Source organism: Schistocerca serialis, unplaced genomic scaffold (assembly GCF_023864345.2).
Source record: "Schistocerca serialis cubense isolate TAMUIC-IGC-003099 unplaced genomic scaffold, iqSchSeri2.2 HiC_scaffold_1378, whole genome shotgun sequence".
NCBI lineage: Eukaryota > Metazoa > Arthropoda > Insecta > Orthoptera > Acrididae > Schistocerca > Schistocerca serialis.
In genome coordinates, this window is record NW_026047600.1 from 34,752 (window position 1) to 49,685 (window position 14,934).

Genomic DNA, 14,934 nt, shown 5'->3' on the forward strand with positions numbered 1-14,934 from the left:
GCGAACACAGCAAGCTGTACACAATCCACTTGACGACAACGGCAAAAATTAGCGTTTCCACTGCATAGAACGTCATGCTCGAGACACATTTCGTGGAGACGAGCGCCAGCAATCGTGACACCAAACTGCGCGTGTGAATCCTGTCGTTGCACCACGCACTGTGCTGCTACGACAATTTAAGAAAGAGACGCTCACGGCTTGCTGCGCTGTTTCCTTCGCGGGTAATCAGTGCTCCTGCTTAGAAAACATTGGCAGCGGTGGGATTCGAACCCACGCCTCCGAAGAGACTGGTGCCTGAAACCAGCGCCTTAGACCGCTCGGCCACGCTACCTACGCGGCGCCAGGGGCACAGGAGCTGCTTTCTACAGCACGAGAAAACACCACAAAAAAAAACGAGAAAAAGTTGGCAGCGGTGGGATTCGAACCCACGCCTCCGAAGAGACTGGTGCCTTAAACCAGCGCCTTAGACCTCTCGGCCACGCTACCTGCGTCAGTGTTGTTCGCTTTCGTAGAAACAGTGCACGACACAGCTTCCTGTTCTGCTGCGACTGGCCGCTCATCCATTGCACTTCAAACAACTGCCCTTTTCGAATAGAGGTTAACTACACAGGCAGCAGCCCGCGCTGTGGTGCGGCGGCATTACGTGTTGATAATGAACTGGTAGTGCCACCTGCAGCTCGTGGAACATGAGCGAGAAATCCAGAGGGCACCGTGAATTCAAACAGTGGTTCACTACCGTCATTGCAGCGACAGCAATGCAAAACTTTAAAAAGTGCCGTGACCAGGATTCGAACCTGGGTTATTGCGGCCACAACGCAATGTCCTAACCACTAGACGATCACGGCCACGGAGGCACCGCCGAAAGCAGTTCTCGCGACTGCAAGTGGCTATGCACAGCAAAGCTCAGCCCACTGTGTCTCGCCACAGCTGTGTCAGACGTGGTCTCCATTATATGTATACTGGCAAACGAAACGTGTCTGCGCTGTTAGGACACTAAGCAGTGTGGTTAGCTGCATTAAACCCCTGTGGCAATGTCTTGTAGTCCTCCAACTCTGTTGACCACAGGTATGTGCCTCGATAAGAGGTGGACAGATGTCGCATCGCTCTCGCCGTCACTTGTGACCGCGAATCGTACTTAACGTCATTTTGTGCAAGCGTCAGCGGAGCGTCAGTCGAGCTAAGTCGGGACAAGTCGCATAAGAGGAGCAGTAAAATGCGTATTTCCGGTACCGGGAATCGAACCCGGGCCTCCTGGGTGAGAGCCAGGTATCCTAGCCACTAGACCACACCGGATAACGACACAAGTGCTCCTCCAGCGAACACAGCAAGCTGTACACAATCCACTTGACGACAACGGCAAAAATTAGCGTTTCCACTGCATAGAACGTCATGCTCGAGACACATTTCGTGGAGACGAGCGCCAGCAATCGTGACACCAAACTGCGCGTGTGAATCCTGTCGTTGCACCACGCACTGTGCTGCTACGACAATTTAAGAAAGAGACGCTCACGGCTTGCTGCGCTGTTTCCTTCGCGGGTAATCAGTGCTCCTGCTTAGAAAACATTGGCAGCGGTGGGATTCGAACCCACGCCTCCGAAGAGACTGGTGCCTGAAACCAGCGCCTTAGACCGCTCGGCCACGCTACCTACGCGGCGCCAGGGGCACAGGAGCTGCTTTCTACAGCACGAGAAAACACCACAAAAAAAAACGAGAAAAAGTTGGCAGCGGTGGGATTCGAACCCACGCCTCCGAAGAGACTGGTGCCTTAAACCAGCGCCTTAGACCTCTCGGCCACGCTACCTGCGTCAGTGTTGTTCGCTTTCGTAGAAACAGTGCACGACACAGCTTCCTGTTCTGCTGCGACTGGCCGCTCATCCATTGCACTTCAAACAACTGCCCTTTTCGAATAGAGGTTAACTACACAGGCAGCAGCCCGCGCTGTGGTGCGGCGGCATTACGTGTTGATAATGAACTGGTAGTGCCACCTGCAGCTCGTGGAACATGAGCGAGAAATCCAGAGGGCACCGTGAATTCAAACAGTGGTTCACTACCGTCATTGCAGCGACAGCAATGCAAAACTTTAAAAAGTGCCGTGACCAGGATTCGAACCTGGGTTATTGCGGCCACAACGCAATGTCCTAACCACTAGACGATCACGGCCACGGAGGCACCGCCGAAAGCAGTTCTCGCGACTGCAAGTGGCTATGCACAGCAAAGCTCAGCCCACTGTGTCTCGCCACAGCTGTGTCAGACGTGGTCTCCATTATATGTATACTGGCAAACGAAACGTGTCTGCGCTGTTAGGACACTAAGCAGTGTGGTTAGCTGCATTAAACCCCTGTGGCAATGTCTTGTAGTCCTCCAACTCTGTCTACCACAGGTAAGTGCCTCGATAAGAGGTGTCGCATCGCTCTCGCCGTCACTTGTGACCGCGAATCGTACTTAACGTCATTTTGTGCAAGCGTCAGCGGAGCGTCAGTCGAGCTAAGTCGGGACAAGTCGCATAAGAGGAGCAGTAAAATGCGTATTTCCGGTACCGGGAATCGAACCCGGGCCTCCTGGGTGAGAGCCAGGTATCCTAGCCACTAGACCACACCGGATAACGACACAAGTGCTCCTCCAGCGAACACAGCAAGCTGTACACAATCCACTTGACGACAACGGCAAAAATTAGCGTTTCCACTGCATAGAACGTCATGCTCGAGACACATTTCGTGGAGACGAGCGCCAGCAATCGTGACACCAAACTGCGCGTGTGAATCCTGTCGTTGCACCACGCACTGTGCTGCTACGACAATTTAAGAAAGAGACGCTCACGGCTTGCTGCGCTGTTTCCTTCGCGGGTAATCAGTGCTCCTGCTTAGAAAACATTGGCAGCGGTGGGATTCGAACCCACGCCTCCGAAGAGACTGGTGCCTGAAACCAGCGCCTTAGACCGCTCGGCCACGCTACCTACGCGGCGCCAGGGGCACAGGAGCTGCTTTCTACAGCACGAGAAAACACCACAAAAAAAAACGAGAAAAAGTTGGCAGCGGTGGGATTCGAACCCACGCCTCCGAAGAGACTGGTGCCTTAAACCAGCGCCTTAGACCTCTCGGCCACGCTACCTGCGTCAGTGTTGTTCGCTTTCGTAGAAACAGTGCACGACACAGCTTCCTGTTCTGCTGCGACTGGCCGCTCATCCATTGCACTTCAAACAACTGCCCTTTTCGAATAGAGGTTAACTACACAGGCAGCAGCCCGCGCTGTGGTGCGGCGGCATTACGTGTTGATAATGAACTGGTAGTGCCACCTGCAGCTCGTGGAACATGAGCGAGAAATCCAGAGGGCACCGTGAATTCAAACAGTGGTTCACTACCGTCATTGCAGCGACAGCAATGCAAAACTTTAAAAAGTGCCGTGACCAGGATTCGAACCTGGGTTATTGCGGCCACAACGCAATGTCCTAACCACTAGACGATCACGGCCACGGAGGCACCGCCGAAAGCAGTTCTCGCGACTGCAAGTGGCTATGCACAGCAAAGCTCAGCCCACTGTGTCTCGCCACAGCTGTGTCAGACGTGGTCTCCATTATATGTATACTGGCAAACGAAACGTGTCTGCGCTGTTAGGACACTAAGCAGTGTGGTTAGCTGCATTAAACCCCTGTGGCAATGTCTTGTAGTCCTCCAACTCTGTTGACCACAGGTATGTGCCTCGATAAGAGGTGGACAGATGTCGCATCGCTCTCGCCGTCACTTGTGACCGCGAATCGTACTTAACGTCATTTTGTGCAAGCGTCAGCGGAGCGTCAGTCGAGCTAAGTCGGGACAAGTCGCATAAGAGGAGCAGTAAAATGCGTATTTCCGGTACCGGGAATCGAACCCGGGCCTCCTGGGTGAGAGCCAGGTATCCTAGCCACTAGACCACACCGGATAACGACACAAGTGCTCCTCCAGCGAACACAGCAAGCTGTACACAATCCACTTGACGACAACGGCAAAAATTAGCGTTTCCACTGCATAGAACGTCATGCTCGAGACACATTTCGTGGAGACGAGCGCCAGCAATCGTGACACCAAACTGCGCGTGTGAATCCTGTCGTTGCACCACGCACTGTGCTGCTACGACAATTTAAGAAAGAGACGCTCACGGCTTGCTGCGCTGTTTCCTTCGCGGGTAATCAGTGCTCCTGCTTAGAAAACATTGGCAGCGGTGGGATTCGAACCCACGCCTCCGAAGAGACTGGTGCCTGAAACCAGCGCCTTAGACCGCTCGGCCACGCTACCTACGCGGCGCCAGGGGCACAGGAGCTGCTTTCTACAGCACGAGAAAACACCACAAAAAAAAACGAGAAAAAGTTGGCAGCGGTGGGATTCGAACCCACGCCTCCGAAGAGACTGGTGCCTTAAACCAGCGCCTTAGACCGCTCGGCCACGCTACCTGCGTCAGTGTTGTTCGCTTTCGTAGAAACAGTGCACGACACAGCTTCCTGTTCTGCTGCGACTGGCCGCTCATCCATTGCACTTCAAACAACTGCCCTTTTCGAATAGAGGTTAACTACACAGGCAGCAGCCCGCGCTGTGGTGCGGCGGCATTACGTGTTGATAATGAACTGGTAGTGCCACCTGCAGCTCGTGGAACATGAGCGAGAAATCCAGAGGGCACCGTGAATTCAAACAGTGGTTCACTACCGTCATTGCAGCGACAGCAATGCAAAACTTTAAAAAGTGCCGTGACCAGGATTCGAACCTGGGTTATTGCGGCCACAACGCAATGTCCTAACCACTAGACGATCACGGCCACGGAGGCACCGCCGAAAGCAGTTCTCGCGACTGCAAGTGGCTATGCACAGCAAAGCTCAGCCCACTGTGTCTCGCCACAGCTGTGTCAGACGTGGTCTCCATTATATGTATACTGGCAAACGAAACGTGTCTGCGCTGTTAGGACACTAAGCAGTGTGGTTAGCTGCATTAAACCCCTGTGGCAATGTCTTGTAGTCCTCCAACTCTGTTGACCACAGGTATGTGCCTCGATAAGAGGTGGACAGATGTCGCATCGCTCTCGCCGTCACTTGTGACCGCGAATCGTACTTAACGTCATTTTGTGCAAGCGTCAGCGGAGCGTCAGTCGAGCTAAGTCGGGACAAGTCGCATAAGAGGAGCAGTAAAATGCGTATTTCCGGTACCGGGAATCGAACCCGGGCCTCCTGGGTGAGAGCCAGGTATCCTAGCCACTAGACCACACCGGATAACGACACAAGTGCTCCTCCAGCGAACACAGCAAGCTGTACACAATCCACTTGACGACAACGGCAAAAATTAGCGTTTCCACTGCATAGAACGTCATGCTCGAGACACATTTCGTGGAGACGAGCGCCAGCAATCGTGACACCAAACTGCGCGTGTGAATCCTGTCGTTGCACCACGCACTGTGCTGCTACGACAATTTAAGAAAGAGACGCTCACGGCTTGCTGCGCTGTTTCCTTCGCGGGTAATCAGTGCTCCTGCTTAGAAAACATTGGCAGCGGTGGGATTCGAACCCACGCCTCCGAAGAGACTGGTGCCTGAAACCAGCGCCTTAGACCGCTCGGCCACGCTACCTACGCGGCGCCAGGGGCACAGGAGCTGCTTTCTACAGCACGAGAAAACACCACAAAAAAAAACGAGAAAAAGTTGGCAGCGGTGGGATTCGAACCCACGCCTCCGAAGAGACTGGTGCCTTAAACCAGCGCCTTAGACCGCTCGGCCACGCTACCTGCGTCAGTGTTGTTCGCTTTCGTAGAAACAGTGCACGACACAGCTTCCTGTTCTGCTGCGACTGGCCGCTCATCCATTGCACTTCAAACAACTGCCCTTTTCGAATAGAGGTTAACTACACAGGCAGCAGCCCGCGCTGTGGTGCGGCGGCATTACGTGTTGATAATGAACTGGTAGTGCCACCTGCAGCTCGTGGAACATGAGCGAGAAATCCAGAGGGCACCGTGAATTCAAACAGTGGTTCACTACCGTCATTGCAGCGACAGCAATGCAAAACTTTAAAAAGTGCCGTGACCAGGATTCGAACCTGGGTTATTGCGGCCACAACGCAATGTCCTAACCACTAGACGATCACGGCCACGGAGGCACCGCCGAAAGCAGTTCTCGCGACTGCAAGTGGCTATGCACAGCAAAGCTCAGCCCACTGTGTCTCGCCACAGCTGTGTCAGACGTGGTCTCCATTATATGTATACTGGCAAACGAAACGTGTCTGCGCTGTTAGGACACTAAGCAGTGTGGTTAGCTGCATTAAACCCCTGTGGCAATGTCTTGTAGTCCTCCAACTCTGTTGACCACAGGTATGTGCCTCGATAAGAGGTGGACAGATGTCGCATCGCTCTCGCCGTCACTTGTGACCGCGAATCGTACTTAACGTCATTTTGTGCAAGCGTCAGCGGAGCGTCAGTCGAGCTAAGTCGGGACAAGTCGCATAAGAGGAGCAGTAAAATGCGTATTTCCGGTACCGGGAATCGAACCCGGGCCTCCTGGGTGAGAGCCAGGTATCCTAGCCACTAGACCACACCGGATAACGACACAAGTGCTCCTCCAGCGAACACAGCAAGCTGTACACAATCCACTTGACGACAACGGCAAAAATTAGCGTTTCCACTGCATAGAACGTCATGCTCGAGACACATTTCGTGGAGACGAGCGCCAGCAATCGTGACACCAAACTGCGCGTGTGAATCCTGTCGTTGCACCACGCACTGTGCTGCTACGACAATTTAAGAAAGAGACGCTCACGGCTTGCTGCGCTGTTTCCTTCGCGGGTAATCAGTGCTCCTGCTTAGAAAACATTGGCAGCGGTGGGATTCGAACCCACGCCTCCGAAGAGACTGGTGCCTGAAACCAGCGCCTTAGACCGCTCGGCCACGCTACCTACGCGGCGCCAGGGGCACAGGAGCTGCTTTCTACAGCACGAGAAAACACCACAAAAAAAAACGAGAAAAAGTTGGCAGCGGTGGGATTCGAACCCACGCCTCCGAAGAGACTGGTGCCTTAAACCAGCGCCTTAGACCGCTCGGCCACGCTACCTGCGTCAGTGTTGTTCGCTTTCGTAGAAACAGTGCACGACACAGCTTCCTGTTCTGCTGCGACTGGCCGCTCATCCATTGCACTTCAAACAACTGCCCTTTTCGAATAGAGGTTAACTACACAGGCAGCAGCCCGCGCTGTGGTGCGGCGGCATTACGTGTTGATAATGAACTGGTAGTGCCACCTGCAGCTCGTGGAACATGAGCGAGAAATCCAGAGGGCACCGTGAATTCAAACAGTGGTTCACTACCGTCATTGCAGCGACAGCAAGGCAAAACTTTAAAAAGTGCCGTGACCAGGATTCGAACCTGGGTTATTGCGGCCACAACGCAATGTCCTAACCACTAGACGATCACGGCCACGGAGGCACCGCCGAAAGCAGTTCTCGCGACTGCAAGTGGCTATGCACAGCAAAGCTCAGCCCACTGTGTCTCGCCACAGCTGTGTCAGACGTGGTCTCCATTATATGTATACTGGCAAACGAAACGTGTCTGCGCTGTTAGGACACTAAGCAGTGTGGTTAGCTGCATTAAACCCCTGTGGCAATGTCTTGTAGTCCTCCAACTCTGTCTACCACAGGTAAGTGCCTCGATAAGAGGTGTCGCATCGCTCTCGCCGTCACTTGTGACCGCGAATCGTACTTAACGTCATTTTGTGCAAGCGTCAGCGGAGCGTCAGTCGAGCTAAGTCGGGACAAGTCGCATAAGAGGAGCAGTAAAATGCGTATTTCCGGTACCGGGAATCGAACCCGGGCCTCCTGGGTGAGAGCCAGGTATCCTAGCCACTAGACCACACCGGATAACGACACAAGTGCTCCTCCAGCGAACACAGCAAGCTGTACACAATCCACTTGACGACAACGGCAAAAATTAGCGTTTCCACTGCATAGAACGTCATGCTCGAGACACATTTCGTGGAGACGAGCGCCAGCAATCGTGACACCAAACTGCGCGTGTGAATCCTGTCGTTGCACCACGCACTGTGCTGCTACGACAATTTAAGAAAGAGACGCTCACGGCTTGCTGCGCTGTTTCCTTCGCGGGTAATCAGTGCTCCTGCTTAGAAAACATTGGCAGCGGTGGGATTCGAACCCACGCCTCCGAAGAGACTGGTGCCTGAAACCAGCGCCTTAGACCGCTCGGCCACGCTACCTACGCGGCGCCAGGGGCACAGGAGCTGCTTTCTACAGCACGAGAAAACACCACAAAAAAAAACGAGAAAAAGTTGGCAGCGGTGGGATTCGAACCCACGCCTCCGAAGAGACTGGTGCCTTAAACCAGCGCCTTAGACCGCTCGGCCACGCTACCTGCGTCAGTGTTGTTCGCTTTCGTAGAAACAGTGCACGACACAGCTTCCTGTTCTGCTGCGACTGGCCGCTCATCCATTGCACTTCAAACAACTGCCCTTTTCGAATAGAGGTTAACTACACAGGCAGCAGCCCGCGCTGTGGTGCGGCGGCATTACGTGTTGATAATGAACTGGTAGTGCCACCTGCAGCTCGTGGAACATGAGCGAGAAATCCAGAGGGCACCGTGAATTCAAACAGTGGTTCACTACCGTCATTGCAGCGACAGCAATGCAAAACTTTAAAAAGTGCCGTGACCAGGATTCGAACCTGGGTTATTGCGGCCACAACGCAATGTCCTAACCACTAGACGATCACGGCCACGGAGGCACCGCCGAAAGCAGTTCTCGCGACTGCAAGTGGCTATGCACAGCAAAGCTCAGCCCACTGTGTCTCGCCACAGCTGTGTCAGACGTGGTCTCCATTATATGTATACTGGCAAACGAAACGTGTCTGCGCTGTTAGGACACTAAGCAGTGTGGTTAGCTGCATTAAACCCCTGTGGCAATGTCTTGTAGTCCTCCAACTCTGTCTACCACAGGTAAGTGCCTCGATAAGAGGTGTCGCATCGCTCTCGCCGTCACTTGTGACCGCGAATCGTACTTAACGTCATTTTGTGCAAGCGTCAGCGGAGCGTCAGTCGAGCTAAGTCGGGACAAGTCGCATAAGAGGAGCAGTAAAATGCGTATTTCCGGTACCGGGAATCGAACCCGGGCCTCCTGGGTGAGAGCCAGGTATCCTAGCCACTAGACCACACCGGATAACGACACAAGTGCTCCTCCAGCGAACACAGCAAGCTGTACACAATCCACTTGACGACAACGGCAAAAATTAGCGTTTCCACTGCATAGAACGTCATGCTCGAGACACATTTCGTGGAGACGAGCGCCAGCAATCGTGACACCAAACTGCGCGTGTGAATCCTGTCGTTGCACCACGCACTGTGCTGCTACGACAATTTAAGAAAGAGACGCTCACGGCTTGCTGCGCTGTTTCCTTCGCGGGTAATCAGTGCTCCTGCTTAGAAAACATTGGCAGCGGTGGGATTCGAACCCACGCCTCCGAAGAGACTGGTGCCTGAAACCAGCGCCTTAGACCGCTCGGCCACGCTACCTACGCGGCGCCAGGGGCACAGGAGCTGCTTTCTACAGCACGAGAAAACACCACAAAAAAAAACGAGAAAAAGTTGGCAGCGGTGGGATTCGAACCCACGCCTCCGAAGAGACTGGTGCCTTAAACCAGCGCCTTAGACCTCTCGGCCACGCTACCTGCGTCAGTGTTGTTCGCTTTCGTAGAAACAGTGCACGACACAGCTTCCTGTTCTGCTGCGACTGGCCGCTCATCCATTGCACTTCAAACAACTGCCCTTTTCGAATAGAGGTTAACTACACAGGCAGCAGCCCGCGCTGTGGTGCGGCGGCATTACGTGTTGATAATGAACTTGGTAGTGCCACCTGCAGCTCGTGGAACATGAGCGAGAAATCCAGAGGGCACCGTGAATTCAAACAGTGGTTCACTACCGTCATTGCAGCGACAGCAATGCAAAACTTTAAAAAGTGCCGTGACCAGGATTCGAACCTGGGTTATTGCGGCCACAACGCAATGTCCTAACCACTAGACGATCACGGCCACGGAGGCACCGCCGAAAGCAGTTCTCGCGACTGCAAGTGGCTATGCACAGCAAAGCTCAGCCCACTGTGTCTCGCCACAGCTGTGTCAGACGTGGTCTCCATTATATGTATACTGGCAAACGAAACGTGTCTGCGCTGTTAGGACACTAAGCAGTGTGGTTAGCTGCATTAAACCCCTGTGGCAATGTCTTGTAGTCCTCCAACTCTGTTGACCACAGGTATGTGCCTCGATAAGAGGTGGACAGATGTCGCATCGCTCTCGCCGTCACTTGTGACCGCGAATCGTACTTAACGTCATTTTGTGCAAGCGTCAGCGGAGCGTCAGTCGAGCTAAGTCGGGACAAGTCGCATAAGAGGAGCAGTAAAATGCGTATTTCCCGGTACCGGGAATCGAACCCGGGCCTCCTGGGTGAGAGCCAGGTATCCTAGCCACTAGACCACACCGGATAACGACACAAGTGCTCCTCCAGCGAACACAGCAAGCTGTACACAATCCACTTGACGACAACGGCAAAAATTAGCGTTTCCACTGCATAGAACGTCATGCTCGAGACACATTTCGTGGAGACGAGCGCCAGCAATCGTGACACCAAACTGCGCGTGTGAATCCTGTCGTTGCACCACGCACTGTGCTGCTACGACAATTTAAGAAAGAGACCGCTCACGGCTTGCTGCGCTGTTTCCTTCGCGGGTAATCAGTGCTCCTGCTTAGAAAACATTGGCAGCGGTGGGATTCGAACCCACGCCTCCGAAGAGACTGGTGCCTGAAACCAGCGCCTTAGACCGCTCGGCCACGCTACCTACGCGGCGCCAGGGGCACAGGAGCTGCTTTCTACAGCACGAGAAAACACCACAAAAAAAAACGAGAAAAAGTTGGCAGCGGTGGGATTCGAACCCACGCCTCCGAAGAGACTGGTGCCTTAAACCAGCGCCTTAGACCGCTCGGCCACGCTACCTGCGTCAGTGTTGTTCGCTTTCGTAGAAACAGTGCACGACACAGCTTCCTGTTCTGCTGCGACTGGCCGCTCATCCATTGCACTTCAAACAACTGCCCTTTTCGAATAGAGGTTAACTACACAGGCAGCAGCCCGCGCTGTGGTGCGGCGGCATTACGTGTTGATAATGAACTGGTAGTGCCACCTGCAGCTCGTGGAACATGAGCGAGAAATCCAGAGGGCACCGTGAATTCAAACAGTGGTTCACTACCGTCATTGCAGCGACAGCAATGCAAAACTTTAAAAAGTGCCGTGACCAGGATTCGAACCTGGGTTATTGCGGCCACAACGCAATGTCCTAACCACTAGACGATCACGGCCACGGAGGCACCGCCGAAAGCAGTTCTCGCGACTGCAAGTGGCTATGCACAGCAAAGCTCAGCCCACTGTGTCTCGCCACAGCTGTGTCAGACGTGGTCTCCATTATATGTATACTGGCAAACGAAAACGTGTCTGCGCTGTTAGGACACTAAGCAGTGTGGTTAGCTGCATTAAACCCCTGTGGCAATGTCTTGTAGTCCTCCAACTCTGTTGACCACAGGTATGTGCCTCGATAAGAGGTGGACAGATGTCGCATCGCTCTCGCCGTCACTTGTGACCGCGAATCGTACTTAACGTCATTTTGTGCAAGCGTCAGCGGAGCGTCAGTCGAGCTAAGTCGGGACAAGTCGCATAAGAGGAGCAGTAAAATGCGTATTTCCGGTACCGGGAATCGAACCCGGGCCTCCTGGGTGAGAGCCAGGTATCCTAGCCACTAGACACACCGGATAACGACACAAGTGCTCCTCCAGCGAACACAGCAAGCTGTACACAATCCACTTGACGACAACGGCAAAAATTAGCGTTTCCACTGCATAGAACGTCATGCTCGAGACACATTTCGTGGAGACGAGCGCCAGCAATCGTGACACCAAACTGCGCGTGTGAATCCTGTCGTTGCACCACGCACTGTGCTGCTACGACAATTTAAGAAAGAGACGCTCACGGCTTGCTGCGCTGTTTCCTTCGCGGGTAATCAGTGCTCCTGCTTAGAAAACATTGGCAGCGGTGGGATTCGAACCCACGCCTCCGAAGAGACTGGTGCCTGAAACCAGCGCCTTAGACCGCTCGGCCACGCTACCTACGCGGCGCCAGGGGCACAGGAGCTGCTTTCTACAGCACGAGAAAACACCACAAAAAAAAACGAGAAAAAGTTGGCAGCGGTGGGATTCGAACCCACGCCTCCGAAGAGACTGGTGCCTTAAACCAGCGCCTTAGACCGCTCGGCCACGCTACCTGCGTCAGTGTTGTTCGCTTTCGTAGAAACAGTGCACGACACAGCTTCCTGTTCTGCTGCGACTGGCCGCTCATCCATTGCACTTCAAACAACTGCCCTTTTCGAATAGAGGTTAACTACACAGGCAGCAGCCCGCGCTGTGGTGCGGCGGCATTACGTGTTGATAATGAACTGGTAGTGCCACCTGCAGCTCGTGGAACATGAGCGAGAAATCCAGAGGGCACCGTGAATTCAAACAGTGGTTCACTACCGTCATTGCAGCGACAGCAATGCAAAACTTTAAAAAGTGCCGTGACCAGGATTCGAACCTGGGTTATTGCGGCCACAACGCAATGTCCTAACCACTAGACGATCACGGCCACGGAGGCACCGCCGAAAGCAGTTCTCGCGACTGCAAGTGGCTATGCACAGCAAAGCTCAGCCCACTGTGTCTCGCCACAGCTGTGTCAGACGTGGTCTCCATTATATGTATACTGGCAAAACGAAACGTGTCTGCGCTGTTAGGGACACTAAGCAGTGTGGTTAGCTGCATTAAACCCCTGTGGCAATGTCTTGTAGTCCTCCAACTCTGTTGACCACAGGTATGTGCCTCGATAAGAGGTGGACAGATGTCGCATCGCTCTCGCCGTCACTTGTGACCGCGAATCGTACTTAACGTCATTTTGTGCAAGCGTCAGCGGAGCGTCAGTCGAGCTAAGTCGGGACAAGTCGCATAAGAGGAGCAGTAAAATGCGTATTTCCGGTACCGGGAATCGAACCCGGGCCTCCTGGGTGAGAGCCAGGTATCCTAGCCACTAGACCACACCGGATAACGACACAAGTGCTCCTCCAGCGAACACAGCAAGCTGTACACAATCCACTTGACGACAACGGCAAAAATTAGCGTTTCCACTGCATAGAACGTCATGCTCGAGACACATTTCGTGGAGACGAGCGCCAGCAATCGTGACACCAAACTGCGCGTGTGAATCCTGTCGTTGCACCACGCACTGTGCTGCTACGACAATTTAAGAAAGAGACGCTCACGGCTTGCTGCGCTGTTTCCTTCGCGGGTAATCAGTGCTCCTGCTTAGAAACATTGGCAGCGGTGGGATTCGAACCCACGCCTCCGAAGAGACTGGTGCCTGAAACCAGCGCCTTAGACCGCTCGGCCACGCTACCTACGCGGCGCCAGGGGCACAGGAGCTGCTTTCTACAGCACGAGAAAACACCACAAAAAAAAACGAGAAAAAGTTGGCAGCGGTGGGATTCGAACCCACGCCTCCGAAGAGACTGGTGCCTTAAACCAGCGCCTTAGACCGCTCGGCCACGCTACCTGCGTCAGTGTTGTTCGCTTTCGTAGAAACAGTGCACGACACAGCTTCCTGTTCTGCTGCGACTGGCCGCTCATCCATTGCACTTCAAACAACTGCCCTTTTCGAATAGAGGTTAACTACACAGGCAGCAGCCCGCGCTGTGGTGCGGCGGCATTACGTGTTGATAATGAACTGGTAGTGCCACCTGCAGCTCGTGGAACATGAGCGAGAAATCCAGAGGGCACCGTGAATTCAAACAGTGGTTCACTACCGTCATTGCAGCGACAGCAAGGCAAAACTTTAAAAAGTGCCGTGACCAGGATTCGAACCTGGGTTATTGCGGCCACAACGCAATGTCCTAACCACTAGACGATCACGGCCACGGAGGCACCGCCGAAAGCAGTTCTCGCGACTGCAAGTGGCTATGCACAGCAAAGCTCAGCCCACTGTGTCTCGCCACAGCTGTGTCAGACGTGGTCTCCATTATATGTATACTGGCAAACGAAACGTGTCTGCGCTGTTAGGACACTAAGCAGTGTGGTTAGCTGCATTAAACCCCTGTGGCAATGTCTTGTAGTCCTCCAACTCTGTCTACCACAGGTAAGTGCCTCGATAAGAGGTGTCGCATCGCTCTCGCCGTCACTTGTGACCGCGAATCGTACTTAACGTCATTTTGTGCAAGCGTCAGCGGAGCGTCAGTCGAGCTAAGTCGGGACAAGTCGCATAAGAGGAGCAGTAAAATGCGTATTTCCGGTACCGGGAATCGAACCCGGGCCTCCTGGGTGAGAGCCAGGTATCCTAGCCACTAGACCACACCGGATAACGACACAAGTGCTCCTCCAGCGAACACAGCAAGCTGTACACAATCCACTTGACGACAACGGCAAAAATTAGCGTTTCCACTGCATAGAACGTCATGCTCGAGACACATTTCGTGGAGACGAGCGCCAGCAATCGTGACACCAAACTGCGCGTGTGAATCCTGTCGTTGCACCACGCACTGTGCTGCTACGACAATTTAAGAAAGAGACGCTCACGGCTTGCTGCGCTGTTTCCTTCGCGGGTAATCAGTGCTCCTGCTTAGAAAACATTGGCAGCGGTGGGATTCGAACCCACGCCTCCGAAGAGACTGGTGCCTGAAACCAGCGCCTTAGACCGCTCGGCCACGCTACCTACGCGGCGCCAGGGGCACAGGAGCTGCTTTCTACAGCACGAGAAAACACCACAAAAAAAAACGAGAAAAAGTTGGCAGCGGTGGGATTCGAACCCACGCCTCCGAAGAGACTGGTGCCTTAAACCAGCGCCTTAGACCGCTCGGCCACGCTACCTGCGTCAGTGT

At 53.8% G+C, this 14,934-nt stretch overlaps 46 non-coding genes across 46 annotated transcripts; all 46 read right to left on the minus strand.

Annotated features, from left to right (window-relative positions):
* Positions 1-249: 249 nt before the first annotated feature.
* Trnal-cag (transfer RNA leucine (anticodon CAG)) lies at positions 250-331 on the minus strand. Its single transcript has one exon. It is a non-coding gene; the product is annotated as a tRNA-Leu (tRNA).
* Positions 332-404: 73 nt separating this feature from the next.
* Trnal-aag (transfer RNA leucine (anticodon AAG)) lies at positions 405-486 on the minus strand. Its single transcript has one exon. It is a non-coding gene; the product is annotated as a tRNA-Leu (tRNA).
* Positions 487-773: 287 nt separating this feature from the next.
* On the minus strand, positions 774-845 carry Trnah-gug (transfer RNA histidin (anticodon GUG)). The gene has a single exon. It is a non-coding gene; the product is annotated as a tRNA-His (tRNA).
* A 376-nt stretch (positions 846-1,221) lies between these two features.
* On the minus strand, positions 1,222-1,293 carry Trnae-cuc (transfer RNA glutamic acid (anticodon CUC)). The gene has a single exon. It is a non-coding gene; the product is annotated as a tRNA-Glu (tRNA).
* A 271-nt stretch (positions 1,294-1,564) lies between these two features.
* Trnal-cag (transfer RNA leucine (anticodon CAG)) lies at positions 1,565-1,646 on the minus strand. The gene has a single exon. It is a non-coding gene; the product is annotated as a tRNA-Leu (tRNA).
* A 73-nt stretch (positions 1,647-1,719) lies between these two features.
* Positions 1,720-1,801, minus strand: Trnal-aag (transfer RNA leucine (anticodon AAG)). The gene has a single exon. It is a non-coding gene; the product is annotated as a tRNA-Leu (tRNA).
* A 287-nt stretch (positions 1,802-2,088) lies between these two features.
* Positions 2,089-2,160, minus strand: Trnah-gug (transfer RNA histidin (anticodon GUG)). The gene has a single exon. It is a non-coding gene; the product is annotated as a tRNA-His (tRNA).
* Positions 2,161-2,528: 368 nt separating this feature from the next.
* Trnae-cuc (transfer RNA glutamic acid (anticodon CUC)) lies at positions 2,529-2,600 on the minus strand. The gene has a single exon. It is a non-coding gene; the product is annotated as a tRNA-Glu (tRNA).
* A 271-nt stretch (positions 2,601-2,871) lies between these two features.
* On the minus strand, positions 2,872-2,953 carry Trnal-cag (transfer RNA leucine (anticodon CAG)). The gene has a single exon. It is a non-coding gene; the product is annotated as a tRNA-Leu (tRNA).
* A 73-nt stretch (positions 2,954-3,026) lies between these two features.
* On the minus strand, positions 3,027-3,108 carry Trnal-aag (transfer RNA leucine (anticodon AAG)). Its single transcript has one exon. It is a non-coding gene; the product is annotated as a tRNA-Leu (tRNA).
* A 287-nt stretch (positions 3,109-3,395) lies between these two features.
* Positions 3,396-3,467, minus strand: Trnah-gug (transfer RNA histidin (anticodon GUG)). Its single transcript has one exon. It is a non-coding gene; the product is annotated as a tRNA-His (tRNA).
* A 376-nt stretch (positions 3,468-3,843) lies between these two features.
* Positions 3,844-3,915, minus strand: Trnae-cuc (transfer RNA glutamic acid (anticodon CUC)). Its single transcript has one exon. It is a non-coding gene; the product is annotated as a tRNA-Glu (tRNA).
* Positions 3,916-4,186: 271 nt separating this feature from the next.
* Trnal-cag (transfer RNA leucine (anticodon CAG)) lies at positions 4,187-4,268 on the minus strand. The gene has a single exon. It is a non-coding gene; the product is annotated as a tRNA-Leu (tRNA).
* A 73-nt stretch (positions 4,269-4,341) lies between these two features.
* Trnal-aag (transfer RNA leucine (anticodon AAG)) lies at positions 4,342-4,423 on the minus strand. Its single transcript has one exon. It is a non-coding gene; the product is annotated as a tRNA-Leu (tRNA).
* Positions 4,424-4,710: 287 nt separating this feature from the next.
* On the minus strand, positions 4,711-4,782 carry Trnah-gug (transfer RNA histidin (anticodon GUG)). The gene has a single exon. It is a non-coding gene; the product is annotated as a tRNA-His (tRNA).
* A 376-nt stretch (positions 4,783-5,158) lies between these two features.
* Positions 5,159-5,230, minus strand: Trnae-cuc (transfer RNA glutamic acid (anticodon CUC)). Its single transcript has one exon. It is a non-coding gene; the product is annotated as a tRNA-Glu (tRNA).
* A 271-nt stretch (positions 5,231-5,501) lies between these two features.
* On the minus strand, positions 5,502-5,583 carry Trnal-cag (transfer RNA leucine (anticodon CAG)). Its single transcript has one exon. It is a non-coding gene; the product is annotated as a tRNA-Leu (tRNA).
* A 73-nt stretch (positions 5,584-5,656) lies between these two features.
* Trnal-aag (transfer RNA leucine (anticodon AAG)) lies at positions 5,657-5,738 on the minus strand. Its single transcript has one exon. It is a non-coding gene; the product is annotated as a tRNA-Leu (tRNA).
* A 287-nt stretch (positions 5,739-6,025) lies between these two features.
* Trnah-gug (transfer RNA histidin (anticodon GUG)) lies at positions 6,026-6,097 on the minus strand. Its single transcript has one exon. It is a non-coding gene; the product is annotated as a tRNA-His (tRNA).
* Positions 6,098-6,473: 376 nt separating this feature from the next.
* Positions 6,474-6,545, minus strand: Trnae-cuc (transfer RNA glutamic acid (anticodon CUC)). The gene has a single exon. It is a non-coding gene; the product is annotated as a tRNA-Glu (tRNA).
* A 271-nt stretch (positions 6,546-6,816) lies between these two features.
* Trnal-cag (transfer RNA leucine (anticodon CAG)) lies at positions 6,817-6,898 on the minus strand. The gene has a single exon. It is a non-coding gene; the product is annotated as a tRNA-Leu (tRNA).
* Positions 6,899-6,971: 73 nt separating this feature from the next.
* Positions 6,972-7,053, minus strand: Trnal-aag (transfer RNA leucine (anticodon AAG)). Its single transcript has one exon. It is a non-coding gene; the product is annotated as a tRNA-Leu (tRNA).
* A 287-nt stretch (positions 7,054-7,340) lies between these two features.
* On the minus strand, positions 7,341-7,412 carry Trnah-gug (transfer RNA histidin (anticodon GUG)). Its single transcript has one exon. It is a non-coding gene; the product is annotated as a tRNA-His (tRNA).
* A 368-nt stretch (positions 7,413-7,780) lies between these two features.
* Positions 7,781-7,852, minus strand: Trnae-cuc (transfer RNA glutamic acid (anticodon CUC)). The gene has a single exon. It is a non-coding gene; the product is annotated as a tRNA-Glu (tRNA).
* Positions 7,853-8,123: 271 nt separating this feature from the next.
* On the minus strand, positions 8,124-8,205 carry Trnal-cag (transfer RNA leucine (anticodon CAG)). The gene has a single exon. It is a non-coding gene; the product is annotated as a tRNA-Leu (tRNA).
* A 73-nt stretch (positions 8,206-8,278) lies between these two features.
* Positions 8,279-8,360, minus strand: Trnal-aag (transfer RNA leucine (anticodon AAG)). Its single transcript has one exon. It is a non-coding gene; the product is annotated as a tRNA-Leu (tRNA).
* A 287-nt stretch (positions 8,361-8,647) lies between these two features.
* On the minus strand, positions 8,648-8,719 carry Trnah-gug (transfer RNA histidin (anticodon GUG)). The gene has a single exon. It is a non-coding gene; the product is annotated as a tRNA-His (tRNA).
* A 368-nt stretch (positions 8,720-9,087) lies between these two features.
* On the minus strand, positions 9,088-9,159 carry Trnae-cuc (transfer RNA glutamic acid (anticodon CUC)). Its single transcript has one exon. It is a non-coding gene; the product is annotated as a tRNA-Glu (tRNA).
* Positions 9,160-9,430: 271 nt separating this feature from the next.
* Trnal-cag (transfer RNA leucine (anticodon CAG)) lies at positions 9,431-9,512 on the minus strand. Its single transcript has one exon. It is a non-coding gene; the product is annotated as a tRNA-Leu (tRNA).
* A 73-nt stretch (positions 9,513-9,585) lies between these two features.
* Trnal-aag (transfer RNA leucine (anticodon AAG)) lies at positions 9,586-9,667 on the minus strand. Its single transcript has one exon. It is a non-coding gene; the product is annotated as a tRNA-Leu (tRNA).
* A 288-nt stretch (positions 9,668-9,955) lies between these two features.
* Positions 9,956-10,027, minus strand: Trnah-gug (transfer RNA histidin (anticodon GUG)). The gene has a single exon. It is a non-coding gene; the product is annotated as a tRNA-His (tRNA).
* A 376-nt stretch (positions 10,028-10,403) lies between these two features.
* Positions 10,404-10,476, minus strand: Trnae-cuc (transfer RNA glutamic acid (anticodon CUC)). Its single transcript has one exon. It is a non-coding gene; the product is annotated as a tRNA-Glu (tRNA).
* A 272-nt stretch (positions 10,477-10,748) lies between these two features.
* Positions 10,749-10,830, minus strand: Trnal-cag (transfer RNA leucine (anticodon CAG)). Its single transcript has one exon. It is a non-coding gene; the product is annotated as a tRNA-Leu (tRNA).
* Positions 10,831-10,903: 73 nt separating this feature from the next.
* Trnal-aag (transfer RNA leucine (anticodon AAG)) lies at positions 10,904-10,985 on the minus strand. Its single transcript has one exon. It is a non-coding gene; the product is annotated as a tRNA-Leu (tRNA).
* A 287-nt stretch (positions 10,986-11,272) lies between these two features.
* Positions 11,273-11,344, minus strand: Trnah-gug (transfer RNA histidin (anticodon GUG)). The gene has a single exon. It is a non-coding gene; the product is annotated as a tRNA-His (tRNA).
* Positions 11,345-11,721: 377 nt separating this feature from the next.
* Trnae-cuc (transfer RNA glutamic acid (anticodon CUC)) lies at positions 11,722-11,792 on the minus strand. Its single transcript has one exon. It is a non-coding gene; the product is annotated as a tRNA-Glu (tRNA).
* Positions 11,793-12,063: 271 nt separating this feature from the next.
* Positions 12,064-12,145, minus strand: Trnal-cag (transfer RNA leucine (anticodon CAG)). The gene has a single exon. It is a non-coding gene; the product is annotated as a tRNA-Leu (tRNA).
* A 73-nt stretch (positions 12,146-12,218) lies between these two features.
* Trnal-aag (transfer RNA leucine (anticodon AAG)) lies at positions 12,219-12,300 on the minus strand. Its single transcript has one exon. It is a non-coding gene; the product is annotated as a tRNA-Leu (tRNA).
* A 287-nt stretch (positions 12,301-12,587) lies between these two features.
* On the minus strand, positions 12,588-12,659 carry Trnah-gug (transfer RNA histidin (anticodon GUG)). Its single transcript has one exon. It is a non-coding gene; the product is annotated as a tRNA-His (tRNA).
* Positions 12,660-13,037: 378 nt separating this feature from the next.
* On the minus strand, positions 13,038-13,109 carry Trnae-cuc (transfer RNA glutamic acid (anticodon CUC)). The gene has a single exon. It is a non-coding gene; the product is annotated as a tRNA-Glu (tRNA).
* A 270-nt stretch (positions 13,110-13,379) lies between these two features.
* Positions 13,380-13,461, minus strand: Trnal-cag (transfer RNA leucine (anticodon CAG)). The gene has a single exon. It is a non-coding gene; the product is annotated as a tRNA-Leu (tRNA).
* A 73-nt stretch (positions 13,462-13,534) lies between these two features.
* Positions 13,535-13,616, minus strand: Trnal-aag (transfer RNA leucine (anticodon AAG)). Its single transcript has one exon. It is a non-coding gene; the product is annotated as a tRNA-Leu (tRNA).
* A 287-nt stretch (positions 13,617-13,903) lies between these two features.
* Trnah-gug (transfer RNA histidin (anticodon GUG)) lies at positions 13,904-13,975 on the minus strand. The gene has a single exon. It is a non-coding gene; the product is annotated as a tRNA-His (tRNA).
* A 368-nt stretch (positions 13,976-14,343) lies between these two features.
* Positions 14,344-14,415, minus strand: Trnae-cuc (transfer RNA glutamic acid (anticodon CUC)). The gene has a single exon. It is a non-coding gene; the product is annotated as a tRNA-Glu (tRNA).
* Positions 14,416-14,686: 271 nt separating this feature from the next.
* Trnal-cag (transfer RNA leucine (anticodon CAG)) lies at positions 14,687-14,768 on the minus strand. The gene has a single exon. It is a non-coding gene; the product is annotated as a tRNA-Leu (tRNA).
* A 73-nt stretch (positions 14,769-14,841) lies between these two features.
* Trnal-aag (transfer RNA leucine (anticodon AAG)) lies at positions 14,842-14,923 on the minus strand. The gene has a single exon. It is a non-coding gene; the product is annotated as a tRNA-Leu (tRNA).
* Between the last annotated feature and the right edge of the window lie 11 nt (positions 14,924-14,934).